Genomic DNA, 16,028 nt, shown 5'->3' with positions numbered 1-16,028 from the left:
ATGATTTAAGCATATACCACAGACGCATCAAACTGTTCGCTGTTTTCGCGGTTGTAAATGAAGGACTAACGCCAATCATGAATTTGCAATTGTGCATGAGCATATGAACTGTTGGTTTATGGACTGATGTCAGCCCATGACTCTTTCACAAAATTTCCTTGTTGAACTCTCAGGATCCGAATCAATAACATTCTTTTTTAATCATTTCTTCCAGTTAATGCAATGGCGATTATGATCCTCACACGGAGAAAATGTGGTCTTTCCAGCAGCACCACTCGTTACCTGATTGCTATGGCAACAGCGGACTTTTTGGTCATTGTCACTTATGTCATAGTGTGGCGAATCAGCTCTTATTACTCTCCGGGCGTTTTCCTGGTCTTCGACTTTTCCTGTAGTGTCAATCTTGTTCTAAGCCGTGTTGCAGTAGAAGGTTCTGTCTGGTTCACCGTCACTTTCACCGTTGATCGATTTGTGGCCATTTGCTGCCAGAACCTGAAAACAAAATACTGCATTGGGCGTGCAGCGACCATTGTCTTTTTAACAACGTCCATTCTTGTTTGTTTAAAAAATATTGCCCACCATTTTGCAGTTGAACCTGGAGTTATCATCAACAATGTACCAACATTCTGTGTTGAGAAGCAGACATAGGTTGGATCATCTTCGACTGGTTTGTTACAGCATTAACTCCATTACTTCCATTCGCTTTAATTCTTATTCTCAATGTTCTGACAGTCAGATATGTATTTATCGTCAGTCGAGTACGTAAGCAGCTGAAGGGTCAGAACAAGGAAAGCAATTGCACTGACCCAGAGATGGAGAACAGGAGGAAGTCCGCAATTTTACTCTTCACCATATCGGGAAACTTCCTCCTTCTGAGGTTGACGTATCTGATTGAATTTTTTTATTACAACATAACCGGGACAGATCACAGAGATTACAGTGATTCTGACTATATTCTTCAACAAACCGGGAACATCCTGATGAACTTAAGTTGCTGCACCAACACATTTATTTACGTTGTTACACAATCAAAGTTCAGAGATCAACTCCAGAGCATGGTGAAATACCCGGTTAACTCAATTATTCAAATAATTAACAAAGAAAACAACAAGACGGTTTGAGTAACAAGAGTAACAACATCTTGCTAATATTTTGGAGGACAGTAGAGGTAGATTATTTCGATTTATTTTTAATTGACTTGCTAATCAACAAAGGATATTTCCACTTAATATAAGTTCAATACATTTTGCTAGACTGCTATTGAAGTTATTGCGGCAGTCATAGGAAAAGACATTGCGAAGGCTGGGTCTGGAATTTGCAAACATTCGAAGAATGGCTGTTAATCTGATTGACTTTCAAAATCGCAGAGTCGTCCAGCACAGAGAAACGTCCTTTAGTTCAATCTGGTCCAAGCCATCGAAAATGTCCATCCATTGTAACTCCATTTCCCATCACTGGGATAATAACCTTCTTAACGTTTTGTATCCGTGTATATGTCCAAATGTGCTTTACGTGCTGCAAATGGATGGGGCTCACCCATTTCCACTGGCAGATCATTCAACATGCATACCACATATTATTTAAAAATGTGCGTGGTTGGTTCCTTTTTTTCTTCCCCTCTAACCTTAAATTGATTAGTCCTTTATTTCGCAACATTGGTAGAAAGACTGAGTATATTCGCCCTATGCCTGCCTCTCATGACATTGTTATTTCTATAAGTTCCTTCCTCAGTCTCCTATGCACTGAGGAAAACGGTCCGACTTTTTCCATACCATCGCTATAACTCAGCCTGTTGAGTCCTGGCAAAATTATTGCAAATTTCTTCTGCACCTTTTCCAGCTTAAGAACATCCTTCATATAGTAGATAGATAGATAGATGGTTAGATAACTTACAGCGTAGAAACAGGCCCTTCGGCCCAGCAAGTCCACTGCGACCCTCCAAAGAGCAACCAACCCAGACCTATTCCTCTACAGTTACCCCATCACCTAACACTACGGTGAAGTTAGCGTGGCCAATTCACCTAACCTGCATATGTTTTTACTGTGGGAGGAAACCGGAGCACTCGGATGAAATGCACGCTGACATGGGGAGAATGTGCGAACTCCACACGCACAGTTGCCTGAGGTAGAAATTGAACCCGGGTCTCTGGCGCTGTGAGGCAGCAGTCCTAACCATTCTGCCGCTGTGCCGCCCAAAACACTCTGCCACCGAACAAAACTGAATGCAATTCTACAAATGCAGCCTCACCAAAGTCCGATGGAACGGCACATAACTTATCAAACTCTGTCCACAATGCCCTGATTCTTGAAGGCCAGTTTCCCAAAAAAACAATCCGCTGCCTTGTTTAGCTGTAACTCCATTTTCAGAGAACCGTGCACCTGAACACTGAATTTGCTATGTTCCACTACTCTCTTTAATGGAGAAAAATTGTCACTGTGGCCACGTCATATTCTGATATTCACTCTCTACCTGTGAATATAATAACAACCCAAACTAACCCAACCTGTGAATATAATAACAACCCAAAGACATGCATGAACTGAGCTCAAGATAATTTTCTGCCTGTTTTTGCATATGGAAACACTACAGAGTAAACGAATCATGAATTACCAAAAAAAAACTTCAACCTAGCTGAATAAAGATCCTTCACCGTAAACAGGCCAAATATTAATGATAGGAGAAAAAACGTGATCCAAACTAGCAAACAAGTGAATAAATGCTCTGTTGCTTTGAAATTGCTGGGAAGCTTTCTGTGACAGCAGCACGGTTCCTCTGTGAGATCAGGAATATGCCACCAGAAGGTGTGTCACCTGAGTTAATGAATGGCGAACTATGGTCCCAACGATTGAGCTGCTTCGACATACGAGGGAGCGACACTTTGTAAAACCATGTCACCTACAGAACTAAACAGAGACCAAAGCTCTCTTTCAAAGAAGGAATATTTTGTTTGATCAAATCTTTCGATCTTCTAATGCAATTGTGCCAGGGAATGGGGAGCAGGAACGACAGGAAATTTGCCCAATTTTCCCGACGTGCAGACATAAAAATATCTGATTTCCATCTATCCTGTCCAGCCCTGGAATTAATGAACCACAACATAGAACGATGGAGAAATTCCATGGTTCTGGCAGAGTCTGTGGACAGAGTGACAGGGTAAACGGTGTGATTCCTGTTCTAGTGCACATTTCAACTGATAAACAGTTAGTTTTTCATTAAATACACAATATAGACTGACACAGAGGAGGTGGAACAAGAAAGCTGGTGTACAGAAACAGTGAAGTGCAAAATAACTCAGAGAGTAATGTATGTAAAATGAATATTCAGGTATGAACGTGGAAGAATGGGTCATATTCAATGAGAAATGATTTTAATGGTGACTGGGAGGGTAGTGGAGCAAAAACAGGCAGAAAATTATCTTGAGCTCAGTTCATGCATGTCTTTGTATCTGACTTGCATTGGTTAATTTGATCACCTTTTCTGATCTGTGCTTCAACTCTTTGTTAGTTTGGGTTGTTATTATATTCACAGGTAGAGAGTGAATATCAGAATATGACGTGGCCACAGTGACAATTTTTCACCTCGAACATAAGCATGCTCATATAATAACAGTTTGCAATCCATGTCCCTGTTTTATCGATAACCAATTTTGAGTGTCTTTAACCTGTCCAAGTGCCATAGCTTAACTTGCAGTCCTGTTAGAAACTGAGCATTCAGTCTTAAGCGTCTGCAATTTGCATAATCATCTCCTCAATAGTACCTTCTAGTGATTTGACGCTGCTCTTGTGGGAGACTGCAGGGATTGCAGATCTTGGACACTCAAAGTCGGGAGATTCTGGTGCTTGAGTACGCACAGCAGGTCAGGGAGCACTTGAGGAGTGTGAGAGTCGACGTTTCGGGCATAGCCCTTCTTCTGGATGAGGGAGGGGCAAGGGGCTGAGAAACAAATGGGGGTGGGATGGAGCGAAAGGAAATGTAGTAGGGATAGTGCTTGTTGGACAAAGATAGGAGGTGATTTTACTTGGTTGGTGGGGTGCGTGGAGCGGATACGTGGGAAGGAAGATGGACATGTAGTTTTGTAGATCAGGCCAAGAGTGTGGAGCTGAGTCGGAGAGCTGAATGTTGGACGGAATGGCGGAGGGGAGAGTTGAAGACAGAGAATTCAATGCTGAGGTCGTGTGGTGATTGGCTGTACAGGCAGATGATGAGGTCTACCTCCTCCAGTGTGTAGGTGCCCTTGTTTAAGCACTGGAGGAGGCAAAAAAATGAGTTGTCATCGGGGGAGTGAAAGAGGTGTTGCAAAGGATGCCCAAAGGAATGTGCCATTGATTGGTCTATGCAGACCACAGATGATCCTTGAACCATCCCGCCAGTTTGCACTTGGTCTCTCCATTGTAGAGGAAACGACATTATGAGCAATGGATGCAACAAATGAGTATTGAGGACATACAAGTAAATCTCCACCTGAGTTGGAAAGATTCGTTGGGACCTTGGAAAGAGGTGAATGGGGACGTGTGGGCGGCACAAACGTCTGAATACATCAAAGGTCAAACAAAGAGGAAGTTGCCAATAATTGGCTGCTATGGAATGTAGAGAGGGATGGAGCGATATATTTGAATGATGATGTCTGACTGTGCAAGATGAAAAGGGTAGAGGATGATACCCTGGATTTGGCGATTGGTGCGTTGGAATGTACGTTTCTTGGATCCTGTAATCGTGTGATAGCAGAGGAGGGGCGGTCAGAATCGAAGGCAGTGTTGCAGTAAATGGAGGTGATGCGTTTGAGGACTTAATCATTGAGGACGTTGTTGATACAGTGGAGGGAAAGTTCTGGTTCTTGAAGTCGGACGAATTCTCTGATGTTCCACAGCCGAATCGCTCATCCTGGAGGACGATATGGTGAACTTGAAGAAACTAGGAGTGCGGAATCGTGTATCTTTTTCTTAAACTGGGTTGGGTGTTGGGGAGGAGATGAAGTCGATGTAGTTATGTTAAGTCGTTTGATGAAGATGGGGATGAGAGTTAAACAAATGGCAGGGTGGTTTTGGAGATGGTCCCAGTGATTTTGACTTCACTGTGGAATGTATTATCATAGCAAGTGAATTGTCGAAACTTCTTGTGGGAGCACAAAACAGCGCCGGCGCAGTCATCAGTGAAGGGGAGTGGACGGTAGGGTATTGTGCCGATGTCACTGTGGAAGAATGGCTGCTCTACATATCCTAGTGGATGGTCTGGGAGATGATGATTTGGTGTTGAGAAGTGCGGTCGTCGTCGAAGAGATCGTAGGATGAATTGTCAGCGAGTTTATCTCTGTCCCCAATGTGTAGAGGTCGGTTTGCCATGCAACCACTGCGCCTCCCTTGTCAGCTGGTTTGATTGTGAGTATGGGTCCAAGCAGAGTGATCAGACAGCAGCGCGTTGTGAGTACAGCAGATTGGAGTAGCTGCGAGGGGTGAAGGGATGGAGGTGATTAATGTTGCGATGGCAGTTGGAGACGCAGAGGTCACAGGAGGGTAAAAGGAGAGCACAGCATGTCCATGAACATGAACGCTGCAGATCATCTATGACATCACTTCTGCAGCTGCCAACTGCACATATGCCTCTGAATTCACCACATTCGGGAACGCCACTGACAACGTCAATTGCATCCATACAGGTGCCACCGACAAGGTTATTTCCCCCTCTGCGTCCATCACCATGCATCTTTTCCTCCCCGTGTACTGCTGCCGACATAACGTCTGCCTGTGCCTTATAATACTCTACGTCCACGCCTGCCAAAGGTTATGCAACTGCCCTGGCATCACCACCGATCACAAGACCGCTCCCATGCAAATCCCCATTCCACAGTCACCAACGCCAAAAGGAAATCTAGTTCAACACTCACCCCCAGTTTTAAGCACTGTCGGATATCTCAAATCCCCAGACATTACCCTCACGCAGGAGGAATTGTTAGTCCTCAGCAAAGTATGCACCTTCATTTTACTACTTACTCATTTCAGCAAATGCCATAGATGCAGTGACATTGAACTCTTTTTCTGTCGCCTGCAATTCCGTGCCTACATTTTCTATCATAACTCACACTCACACTCAACTGATCCCTTCTCCGGACTTTAGCAAGCTGTGTCCTCTGTGCACACGGTCCTGACCTCTTACCTTCCGTCACCCTCTTCATTCTAGCTACCATCGTGCCATCAACCACCTCAATCTCTCCACACTTCTCATCCCCTCTCCTCGGTTTTTCACAACACGCAGCTCTCCCATCGCTACTCTCCAACCCCAACCTCACCATCATGCCTGCCAACAAGGGAATTGCATATGTTGTTTGGTGCACTCTCCTCTATATCTCTGAGGCCAAGTACCATCTATGCTGACACCTTCTTTTCCCACCACTTTGGCGAGACACAAACACTCAGCATCAATCTATCATCTCCAAGACTGTCCACAATCTCATCATCACAATTGATCTCCCATCCTCAGCTTTCAGTCTCATATTTCCCCAACACTGCACCACCCAATTCTATCTCTTTCACAAAATCCATAAACCCGACTGGACCAGGTCGATCGAATGTCTCGGCCTGCTCCTGCTTATCTCCACTTATCACGGCACTCTTCAGTCCCCCATGGCCAAGATATTGACACATAAATATGCGACACAACCTACTCACTCCCATCTCCTTCATGACTTCTGATGCCCAGGATCCCATTACCTCAGAACTCAGATGTGTGTTGATACGATAATGTGTTTTTTCCTTTTTTTTATTATGTGATTGGTTAAAAACATTTCCTGGTTTTCATTTTTCGTTTAGCTAAGTTAATATTGAGTTAAGCTTATGATTAAAAAGGACAAGAGCTCAGAGACCCGGTTTTTGCTCCTCTTGCTCAATGTCGGAGCTCAGTGACACAGCTGACATCCCTGAATCCTTCGCGTGCAGGACGTATATCCAGTTGTAGCTCTCGTTAGATCATAAGATTACTCTTGAAATGCGGATGGACTCACTTTGTGTATTAGTGATGCTGAGGATGTCGTGTATAGCGCGTCTACCGAATTCACCACACCACAGATTGCGATTGCTGAAGGAGAGAGGCAAGTGAAGTGGTGAGCAGAAGACATAGAAAGAGCAGAATGGCAGTCTAAATGTCCCCTTCCATCGTCTCCCTCCAAAAAGGTAAACTATTACAGATAATTTTGGGGAGATGGCTTACCAGGGAACACAGCAGTGGTCATTTTCATGGCACTGCAGCACGCTTTCCTGTACAGAAGGGCGGAGAAGGAGTGGAAGGACGACAGTCCAAGGGAAATCAATGGTAAAGGGCGTATCCGTGGTCGAAAGCGAGATTCCACAGTGGTATGTTGCCTCCGAGGTGCACTTGTCAGGATTGACTGAGGTCGACTGCAGGATATTCTGAAGGGGGATGGTGAAGAGGCAGTTGTCGAGGTACATGGAGGCACCAAAGATAAAAGGGAAGAAACAGGATGAGGTCCTCCAAGCAGACCTCGAGCGTTTGGAGCTAAGTTTAAAAAGTAGGACTTCAAAGGTATTAAGGTCAGGATTTCTACCAGTTGTCACGTGCTAGCCATTTCCCTGCTCATCACTACATAAAACAGGAATATTATGGAATTTTTTAGCAACATTTTGATGCTTTTGGGAAAGTTCAATATTCGCATATTCTGGGACAATTACACGAGCAATAATGGTATTGGAAGTGGAGTTCAGAGAATTATTTTAACAGTGTTTCTTTGAATAACACAATGTGCAACTGGCTACGAACGGAACTGTCTCAGATCGACTGCAGTGCGATGAACCTGAGTGAATGCGTGATGCCACACTGAGAGATCCATTGAGAAATTGTGATGAAGTGAAAGCTAAGTGAATTACAAAACTTTGAAGTGAATCACATAATGAACAGACTACGACGAGAAATAAAAATAGCCAATTAGATGAGACTGCGACCAGAACAAGGTAAAGAGACTGGAATTTGTGTCTGTAAGGAAACATTGAAAAATACTTACAGGAATAGTATAAAACATTCAACAAGACATTCGATTGAACCAGTCAGAACCTCAGCAAGAAATTCCCACCTGTCCCTCACTCAGGACGAAATGGTTCATACTAGATTATGCGACCAAAAAGTAATAACAATTCTGAACCGAGAGAATATTTTCAAGATAAGTATTAAGGGGAATGCGAAGGATGCTCTTGCTGCAGCATTGCAGCGGGATGAGGAATCATTGTCAGTGGGTAATGACACGATTGGAACCGGTAGAGGTGATTGTGCTGGAGATGTTGACAGTGTTACTGACAGAGACCAGGGCCTGATTTTTTTTTACAAAGCCAGTACCAGCTGCTGCAGCTAGAAATGTTTGCAGTCGTAGGGATGGAAACATTACCTTTATTTGTTCATTCATGTAATGTGAGTGTTCATGATTGGATCATCATTCTTTGCCCCACTGCTAATCACCCAGTGCACATCTCACAGTCAGCCGTATTGCTGTGGATCTGGAGTCAAATATCAAACAGACAAGGTTTGAATGTCAGATGTCATTCCCGCAACGACATAAATGAACCAAATGAGTTCTTCTGACTGACCTACAATGCTTTTCTATTGTCCTCACCAATGTATTGTCCAACCATAACATGACATCCCAACTCCTATTTTTACTGCTCTGACCAATGAAGGCAAGCATAACAAACAATTGCTCACCAGCGTGTCTACCTGTGATGACACTTTGAAATACCTGTACACCTGCATTCCCATGACACTATTTGACAGCACTACCCAGGACCTGAACATTAACTGCATAAGTCGCGGCCGGTTTGTCTCACGAAAATGCAATATTTCACATTTATATAATTAGATTCCACCTGCTATTCCTCAGCCCATTATCCCCGAAAATAATGTTAATCCCATTGTATCGGAGACAACCCTCAGCACAGCCCACTTTATCACCAATTTTAGTGATCCCTACAAACCCACTTATCATGAAACCAATATTCGTATACAACTCACTTATCCAAGTTACAAACAGTGGATACACTATACGGCTAGTCACATGCCTCAGGTTATAAAATTTAAATGTCTCCCACCACCTTCTGTCTCCTACCATCATATCAATTTTATATCCAGTTCACTCGCTCCTCCTGGATCTAATATCCTCACACATTGATCTGAAGTTATTACCCAGTCTACCACACGGAAACTTGTCAAGTGCTTGTTGAAGCCAATATAGATAACGATGACCGCTCTGCCTTCGTCTATCTCTTGGCCACCTCCTCAAAGAGTGAATCGTGTTTGAATGGAGGTGCTGCTGTTGGACTGGAGTGAACAAAGTTAAAAATCACGTAACATCTGTTTATAGTCCAACGGGATTATTTGTACTTTCAAATAACCCCGCTGCAGTATAAACTGTTCTTGTGTAATTTCCTAACAATCAGTTTTGTGAGACCCAGTTTTCCATTCACAGAGCCATGATGACTATCTCTAATCATCCCTTGCGTTTCCAAATGCACGTAGCACTTCTTCCAGAATCTCCTCCAACAACATACCCATCACTGGTCTCACTGGTCTATAATTTTCTGGCTTTGCCCTGGACGTCTTAAGCGATACAACAGTAATAGCCGCCCTCTCGTCTTCTGGCACCTCACTGCATCTGTTGATAATACAAATGTCTGTTCAGGACAATGCCATCTCTTCCAACGATGCTCACAATATCCTGGGATACACCTGATAAGATCCGGAGGATCGATTTATCTTTATTTGTTTTTATATTCCAGCCCCTTCTCTTCTCTGTTGTGGACATTAATCTGAAAGCATCACATTTATTTCCTCAAGATGCCGAGCTTCCATGCCTTTCCCCACAGTCAATACTAAAAGGAGATATTTATTCAACATCTCACTCAGCTCCACTGTTTACATACATAGTTGAACACATTGATCCTTAGTAGGTCCTATTCTCTCCCTAGTTACTTCTTAGCTCTTAAGGAAACTTGTCCAAAGTCTTCTGAAACGTCAAAGAAACAATATCCCCTACCACCACCCCCTCGCCTACCCTTGTGCATTCTGCCATTCGTATTCACACCAACAAATAAAATATTCCGCGGTCAAAAACAAATTCTCTTTTCTCAAATCCATTTGTGAATAGTTAGGCGACAAGCAGTAATCAATTTATTCCCGCTAATTTTCTGTCTGTTAAAAAAATCAATCCATGCCAGTGCAATCCCTCCAATCTCAAATCAGCCACCCTTGCTAATCAACCTCATCAGTGTTACCTTGTTGAAAGGTTTCTGAAAATTGCAAGAAACCTTTCTTCAACTCTGCTGTTTACAGCCGGATAGAAAAGAAAAACAAATCCAGCATTGTTTCTGAAGTGAAATCTCGCTTTGATAACAACATGCTTGGCATTGTCCAAAGACAGAGAGTGGATATAAAGGAGTCAGTAGCTGACAAGTGGAACTCCAAAGGGGACATGTTGGGACCACACTGTACACACTACACATTAACAATCGGGAGAAAGGAGATGAGAGGGTACGGGAAACAGGTTTCCAAAAACGATCCCACTGGTGAAATGGTGGTCACGTGAGGAGCAGTTGAAGACGCTGAGTCTGTACTCGATGAAGTTTAGGAGGAGTTGTCGGGATCTCATTCAACCTTACAGAAAACGGAGGGGTCTGGGTGGAGTGGATGTGGTGGAGATGTTTCAACTCGTAGGATAGACCAGGGCCCAAGGGCAACAGTGAGTTGTTTATTTGTCCAGATGGTGATGAACCTGTGGAACACACTGATCCAGGGGCTGTGGTGGCTAAGTAAACAGCGTATTTGACTCAGAAATAAATATGATTTGGAGATGTTGCTGTTTGTCTGGGATGTAAAAAGTCACAAATCACATAACAGCATGTTATTTTCCAACAGGTTTATTTGTATGCATGAGTTTTCGGAGCGCTGCTCCTTCGTCAGGTGATTGTAGAGAATAAGATTGTAAAACACAGAATGCGTCTTACAATCTTATTCTCTACAATCACCTGATGAAGGAGCAGCACTCCTAAAGCCAGTGCTTTCAAATAAACCTATTGGACTATTATTGGTGTTGTGTGATTTTTTTAACAGGTGAGAGAATGGGGTTGAGAAACAATTCAGCGATAATGAAATGATGCACTCAACTCGATTGTCTGAATGATTTACATTATACCTGATCATCGAATTACACAATTCCTGTAATGCAGAAACAGGCAATTTGGCCCACACCGGAACGCTCCGAACCTCCAAAGAGTAATCAACCTAGACCCATTCCCCTATCCCATTACTCTGCATTTACCCCTGACTAATGCATTTGACGCCGCATCCCTGACAAGTTGGGACGAATTAGTTTGGCGAAATCATTTACTCCTGCACATCTTTGGACCTTGGGAGGAAACTGGAGCACCCAAAAAAAGCACGTAAAAGTGTGGAGAAGGTGACGGCATGGTGACTCAGTGGTTAGCACTGCTGCCTCACAGCACCTGTTTCCCTGGTTGTATGACAACCTCGGGCGACTGTCTATGTGGAGTTTGCAAATTCTCCCCATGTCTGCGTGGGTTTCCTCCGGGTGCTCCGGTTTCCTCACACAGTCACAAAGATGTGGGGGTCATGTGAATAGGCCATGCTAAATTGCCCATAGTGTTAGGTGCATTTATCAGAGGGAAATTAGTCTGCGTTGGCTACTCTTCGGAGGGTCGGTGTCGACTTGTTGGGCTGAAGGTCCTGTTCCCACACTATAAGGAATCTGATCTAAACTACAAACTCCATATCGACTGTTGCCCTAGGCTGGAATCAAACGCGGGTTCTTGGCGCTGTAAAGCAGCAATGCTAACCATGGGAAAAGCCGTACTTCCTTCGTGCCACCGTGATGGCCTTGTGGGCTGTGCTTATTCTATTGTTTTCTAAGTGTGCAGTTATCATTTCTGGCATATCGTTTAAATTCCAGCATTTTACTTATTATTGCTGGCATCTCTATGATTCAGATCAACTGCAGTGTGCTACGCCACAGACTAATTTGGGAATCCTTGCAAAAATCTCATAAAGATAAGATAAAGGGTCAGCAGGCCTTCAAGGAATTCAAATCGAATGCTGGCATTGATTTCAAAAGGAGTTTTGAATAAAAATAGGGAAGGCTTGTAACTACAATAGAAAGCCGGAATCAGCGCACACCGAGAACCCTGTGAACAGTTTTGGTTTTCTATCTCGAGGAAAAATGTTCTTGCATTGGAGGCAATTCAAACCAGAGGTCACTGGACTGATCCTCGAAATGTGGGGATATTGATGTGAAGATATGGCGAACATTGAAATTGAACTCATTAGAATTTAGAAGACAAGGTAAATTTACTGATACAGCAAAGAATCGTTAGAGTTCTTACAGGGTCGGTACTGAGACGTTGCTTCCCTGAGCATGGACCTAAATCCGGATTTAAAGGGAAATGCAGGCACGAGAGAAGGCTACAGATAAAAGAATGTTTGGAGAGAGTGAAGGATGTAGCAGAATTCGGGTGGTTTCAGAACACTGATGCTGGTTAGTAATCAAATAGATTGTCAGATGACATATGCCACATGGACGTAAAGGGCTATGAGTCCTAAAGGAAAGAGAAAAATGGAGGATTATAGCGACTGGGCATTACATAGGCAGAGGTGGTAGTTCGAGCTGCAGGCGTTATAGAGACAGGGAGGATTGTAGGAAAAGGGAGATTGTAGAGATAGCGATGACAGTTGGAGCTACAAGAGATGCAGATTTAGTCTGGCAGAATCTGCCTGGACTGGAGATGGCCTGACAGATGGGGAGTGACATAGCTGCTGGATCATTTGCAAAGAGAGATGATTGTAGGGTCTGGAAGAGGTTACAGTTGGAAGGAGGGAAACGGAGTCTGGTTTAGACAGAAGAGACAATGTGGAGTGATGAACTAGACAGGACTATACAGACAAGGAGGTCTGCAGGACCAGAAGGAGTTAACAGAGGCAGAGAAGTGTTCAATGTCAGAGCAGTGTCAGTGTGTGGGATTAGGTCACAGAGGCAGGGACGACTGTATGGATCTGATGAGCACACAAAGTTAAGGACGCTGCAGGATATTATGTAACAGACAAAGGGAGAGTTCCAACAGCTAAAGGAATTTACCAAAATAGGAAGGGATATCTGGCTGGTGGAGTAAACAGATTGAGAGTTTGGATAGACTGGAGGAGTTTTGACAGAGCGGATTCAGTGGTCTGAGAAAGTTCGAGTGATAGGAGTTTGTGTAGGTGAGACAGTTGAGAGCATAATAGGGAATAAACAAGACACAGAGGCAGGGAGTTTCACAAAACAATAGGAAAGAATGGCAGGTGTCAGCCATTCATCCCCACCAGCCTGCCCCACTATTCAATGTGATCACAACTGACCATGTTATTCGGTGCCCTGTTCCTGCTTTCACCCCATACAGAGACTATCATAACTGGGGAAGGTTACAAAGACAGGAATGGATGGAGTGATTGGGGGAGGTTATAAAGAATGGGAGGTGTGAGTGACTGAAGGAATTTACAGAACGAGAGAGGATCGGACTGACTGGGGGTAGTTACAGAATTAGGGAGGAATGGAATGACTATTGGAGTTACTGAGAACAGGAGGACTGGAGTGACTGCAGGAGGACACAGAGAGTGGTGGCAGTTGGAGTTGAACAAGTTACCTTGACAGGATATTTGTAGGAATTGTAGAGAGAGGGGTAGAGGGAGAATAGTGGTGTGAAGGGGGTGGGACAGAGAGAGACAGAGAGAGACAGAGAGTAGTGAAAGAGAGCGCTAACTGTCCCAGTGGAAGGTTCATTGGTTTAAAATGGATTTGAGGCCTGGGGTTAAAGGAACCGGGGCCTTGGGATTGTGACACAAACTGGTTGCACCCCCAGGGTCTGGGAGGAAGGACTCCCGGAGGAGGGAACTAATACGTTAACATGAGAAACGCTCTCCAAAGCCCCATTCTAATGTCAGAGTCATGTGCATAGTCCGGGAGGATAAAATGTGAGAAATCTGAGAAACAGAGCGAAAGATGTTCGAGATGGAGGCAGCGAGAGGAGGGAACACAGAGGAAGAGATTTGAGAGATAGAGGGAGATGGGGAGGATCAGAGACATCTCGGAGATGGACAGAGTAAGTGGGGGAACAGAGAGAGGGAGGGAAGAGAGATCAGAGATGGAGACAGCGAGAGGGGGCAAGAGAGAGAGAGAGAACAGAGAGAGAGATCTCAGATGGGGAGAGCACAAGACGGGGAAGCATCTGGTTAAAAGCTCGATGGTGATCTTTATATTTCGATGATGGAGATGCCGGTGTTGGACTGGGACAACACCAGGTTATAGTGTAACTGGATTCTCAGAAAGCTAGTGTTGTGAATCGATACATATAGACACAGAGAGAGTGGAGAACGGGCTTAGGTGTTTTGGGGGCGGGGTAAAGAGATCTTCTTTATAATCTGTCATTCAATCCGAGGGGAGGGGCAGAAAGTCGAGGGTGGGGGTAAGTCGGGGAAGGGATGTCGGGAGGGTGGGAAGTCGAGCGGGGAAAGTCGAGGGGGGAAGTATAGGGGGGAAGTCGAGGTGGGGCAAACTCGAGGTGGGGAAAGTCGAGAGGGAGACAGAGAGAGAGGGACAGAAAGAGAGAGGGACAGAGAGACAGGGGGTAGAGAGAGACCGAGAGAGAGACAGACAGAGAGACAAAGGGAGAGGGACAGCGAGAGAGGGACGGAGAGAGAGTGAGGGACACAGAGAGAGAGAGAGAGGGACAGAGAGAGAGAGAGCGAGGTAGGGACAAAGAGAAAGAGGGACACAGAGAGAGAGAGACGGAGAGAGAGAGTGGGACAGAGAGACTGCGGGACAGAGTGAGAGAGAGCGAGAGAGAGACAGAGAGAGGGACATAGAGCGAGAGGGACAAAGAGGGAGAGAGAGAGGGACAGACAGACAGAGAGAGGGACAGAAAGTCAGAGAGAGAGAGAGAGGGACACAGAGAGGGAGACAGAGAGACTGAGGGACAGAGAGAGGGACACAGAGAGAGGGGACAAAGAGACAGAGAGAGAGGGACAGAGAGAGGACAGAGAGACAGAGACAGGGACAGAGAGAGAGAGGGACAGGGAGAGAGAGTGAGGGACACACAGAGAGAGGAACCCAGAGAGCGGGACACAGAGAGAGTTACGGACACAGAGAGAGTAAGGGAGGGACACAGAGAGATAAGGACACAGAGAGAGTGAGGGACACAACAAGAGAGGGACAGAGAGAGAGTGACGGACAGAGAGAGAGTGAGGGACACAGAGAGATAGGGACACAGAGAGAGTGAGGGACAGAGAGAGAGAGACGGATAGAGAGAGTGTGACGAACACAGAGAGAGAGAGGGAGGGACACAGATAGATAGGGACACAGAATGAGAGAGGGACACAGAGAGAGTGAGTGACACAGAGAGAGAGGGACACATAGAGAGTGAGGGACATAGACAGAGAGGGACACAGAGAGAGTGACAGACAGAGAGAGAGAGGGACACAGAGAGAGGGACACAGAGAGTGAGGGAGGGACAGAGAGAGATAGGGACACAGAGAGAGTGACAGACACAGAGAGACAGAGGGAGGGACACAGAGAGAGTGAGGGACACAGAGAGAGAGAGGGATAGAGAGAGCGTGACGGACAGAGAGAGAGAGAGGGAGGGACACAGAGAGATAGGGACACAGAGAGAGAGGGACACATAGAGAGTAAGGGACACAGAGAGAGTGAGGGACACAGAGAGAGGGACACATAGAGAGTGAGGGACACAGAGAGAGTGAGGGACACAGAGAGAGGGACACAGAGAGAGTGATGACACAGAGAGAGAGAGGGACACATAGAGAGTGAGGGACACAGAGAGAGTGAGGGACACAGAGAGAGGGACACAGAGAGAGTGACAGACACAGAGAGTGAGGGACACAGAGAGAGAGGCACAGAGAGAGAGGGACAGAGAGACAGAGAGAGGGATAGAGAGACAGAGAGACAGAGGGATAGAGAGAGAAAGAGAGAGGGACAGAG

The sequence above is a fragment of the Chiloscyllium plagiosum genome, unplaced genomic scaffold (genome assembly GCF_037043375.1).
Source record: "Chiloscyllium plagiosum isolate Xiang-an unplaced genomic scaffold, Cpla_swu_hap1 HiC_scaffold_21, whole genome shotgun sequence".
NCBI lineage: Eukaryota > Metazoa > Chordata > Chondrichthyes > Orectolobiformes > Hemiscylliidae > Chiloscyllium > Chiloscyllium plagiosum.
Note: the sequence above shows the minus strand (reverse complement) of the source record.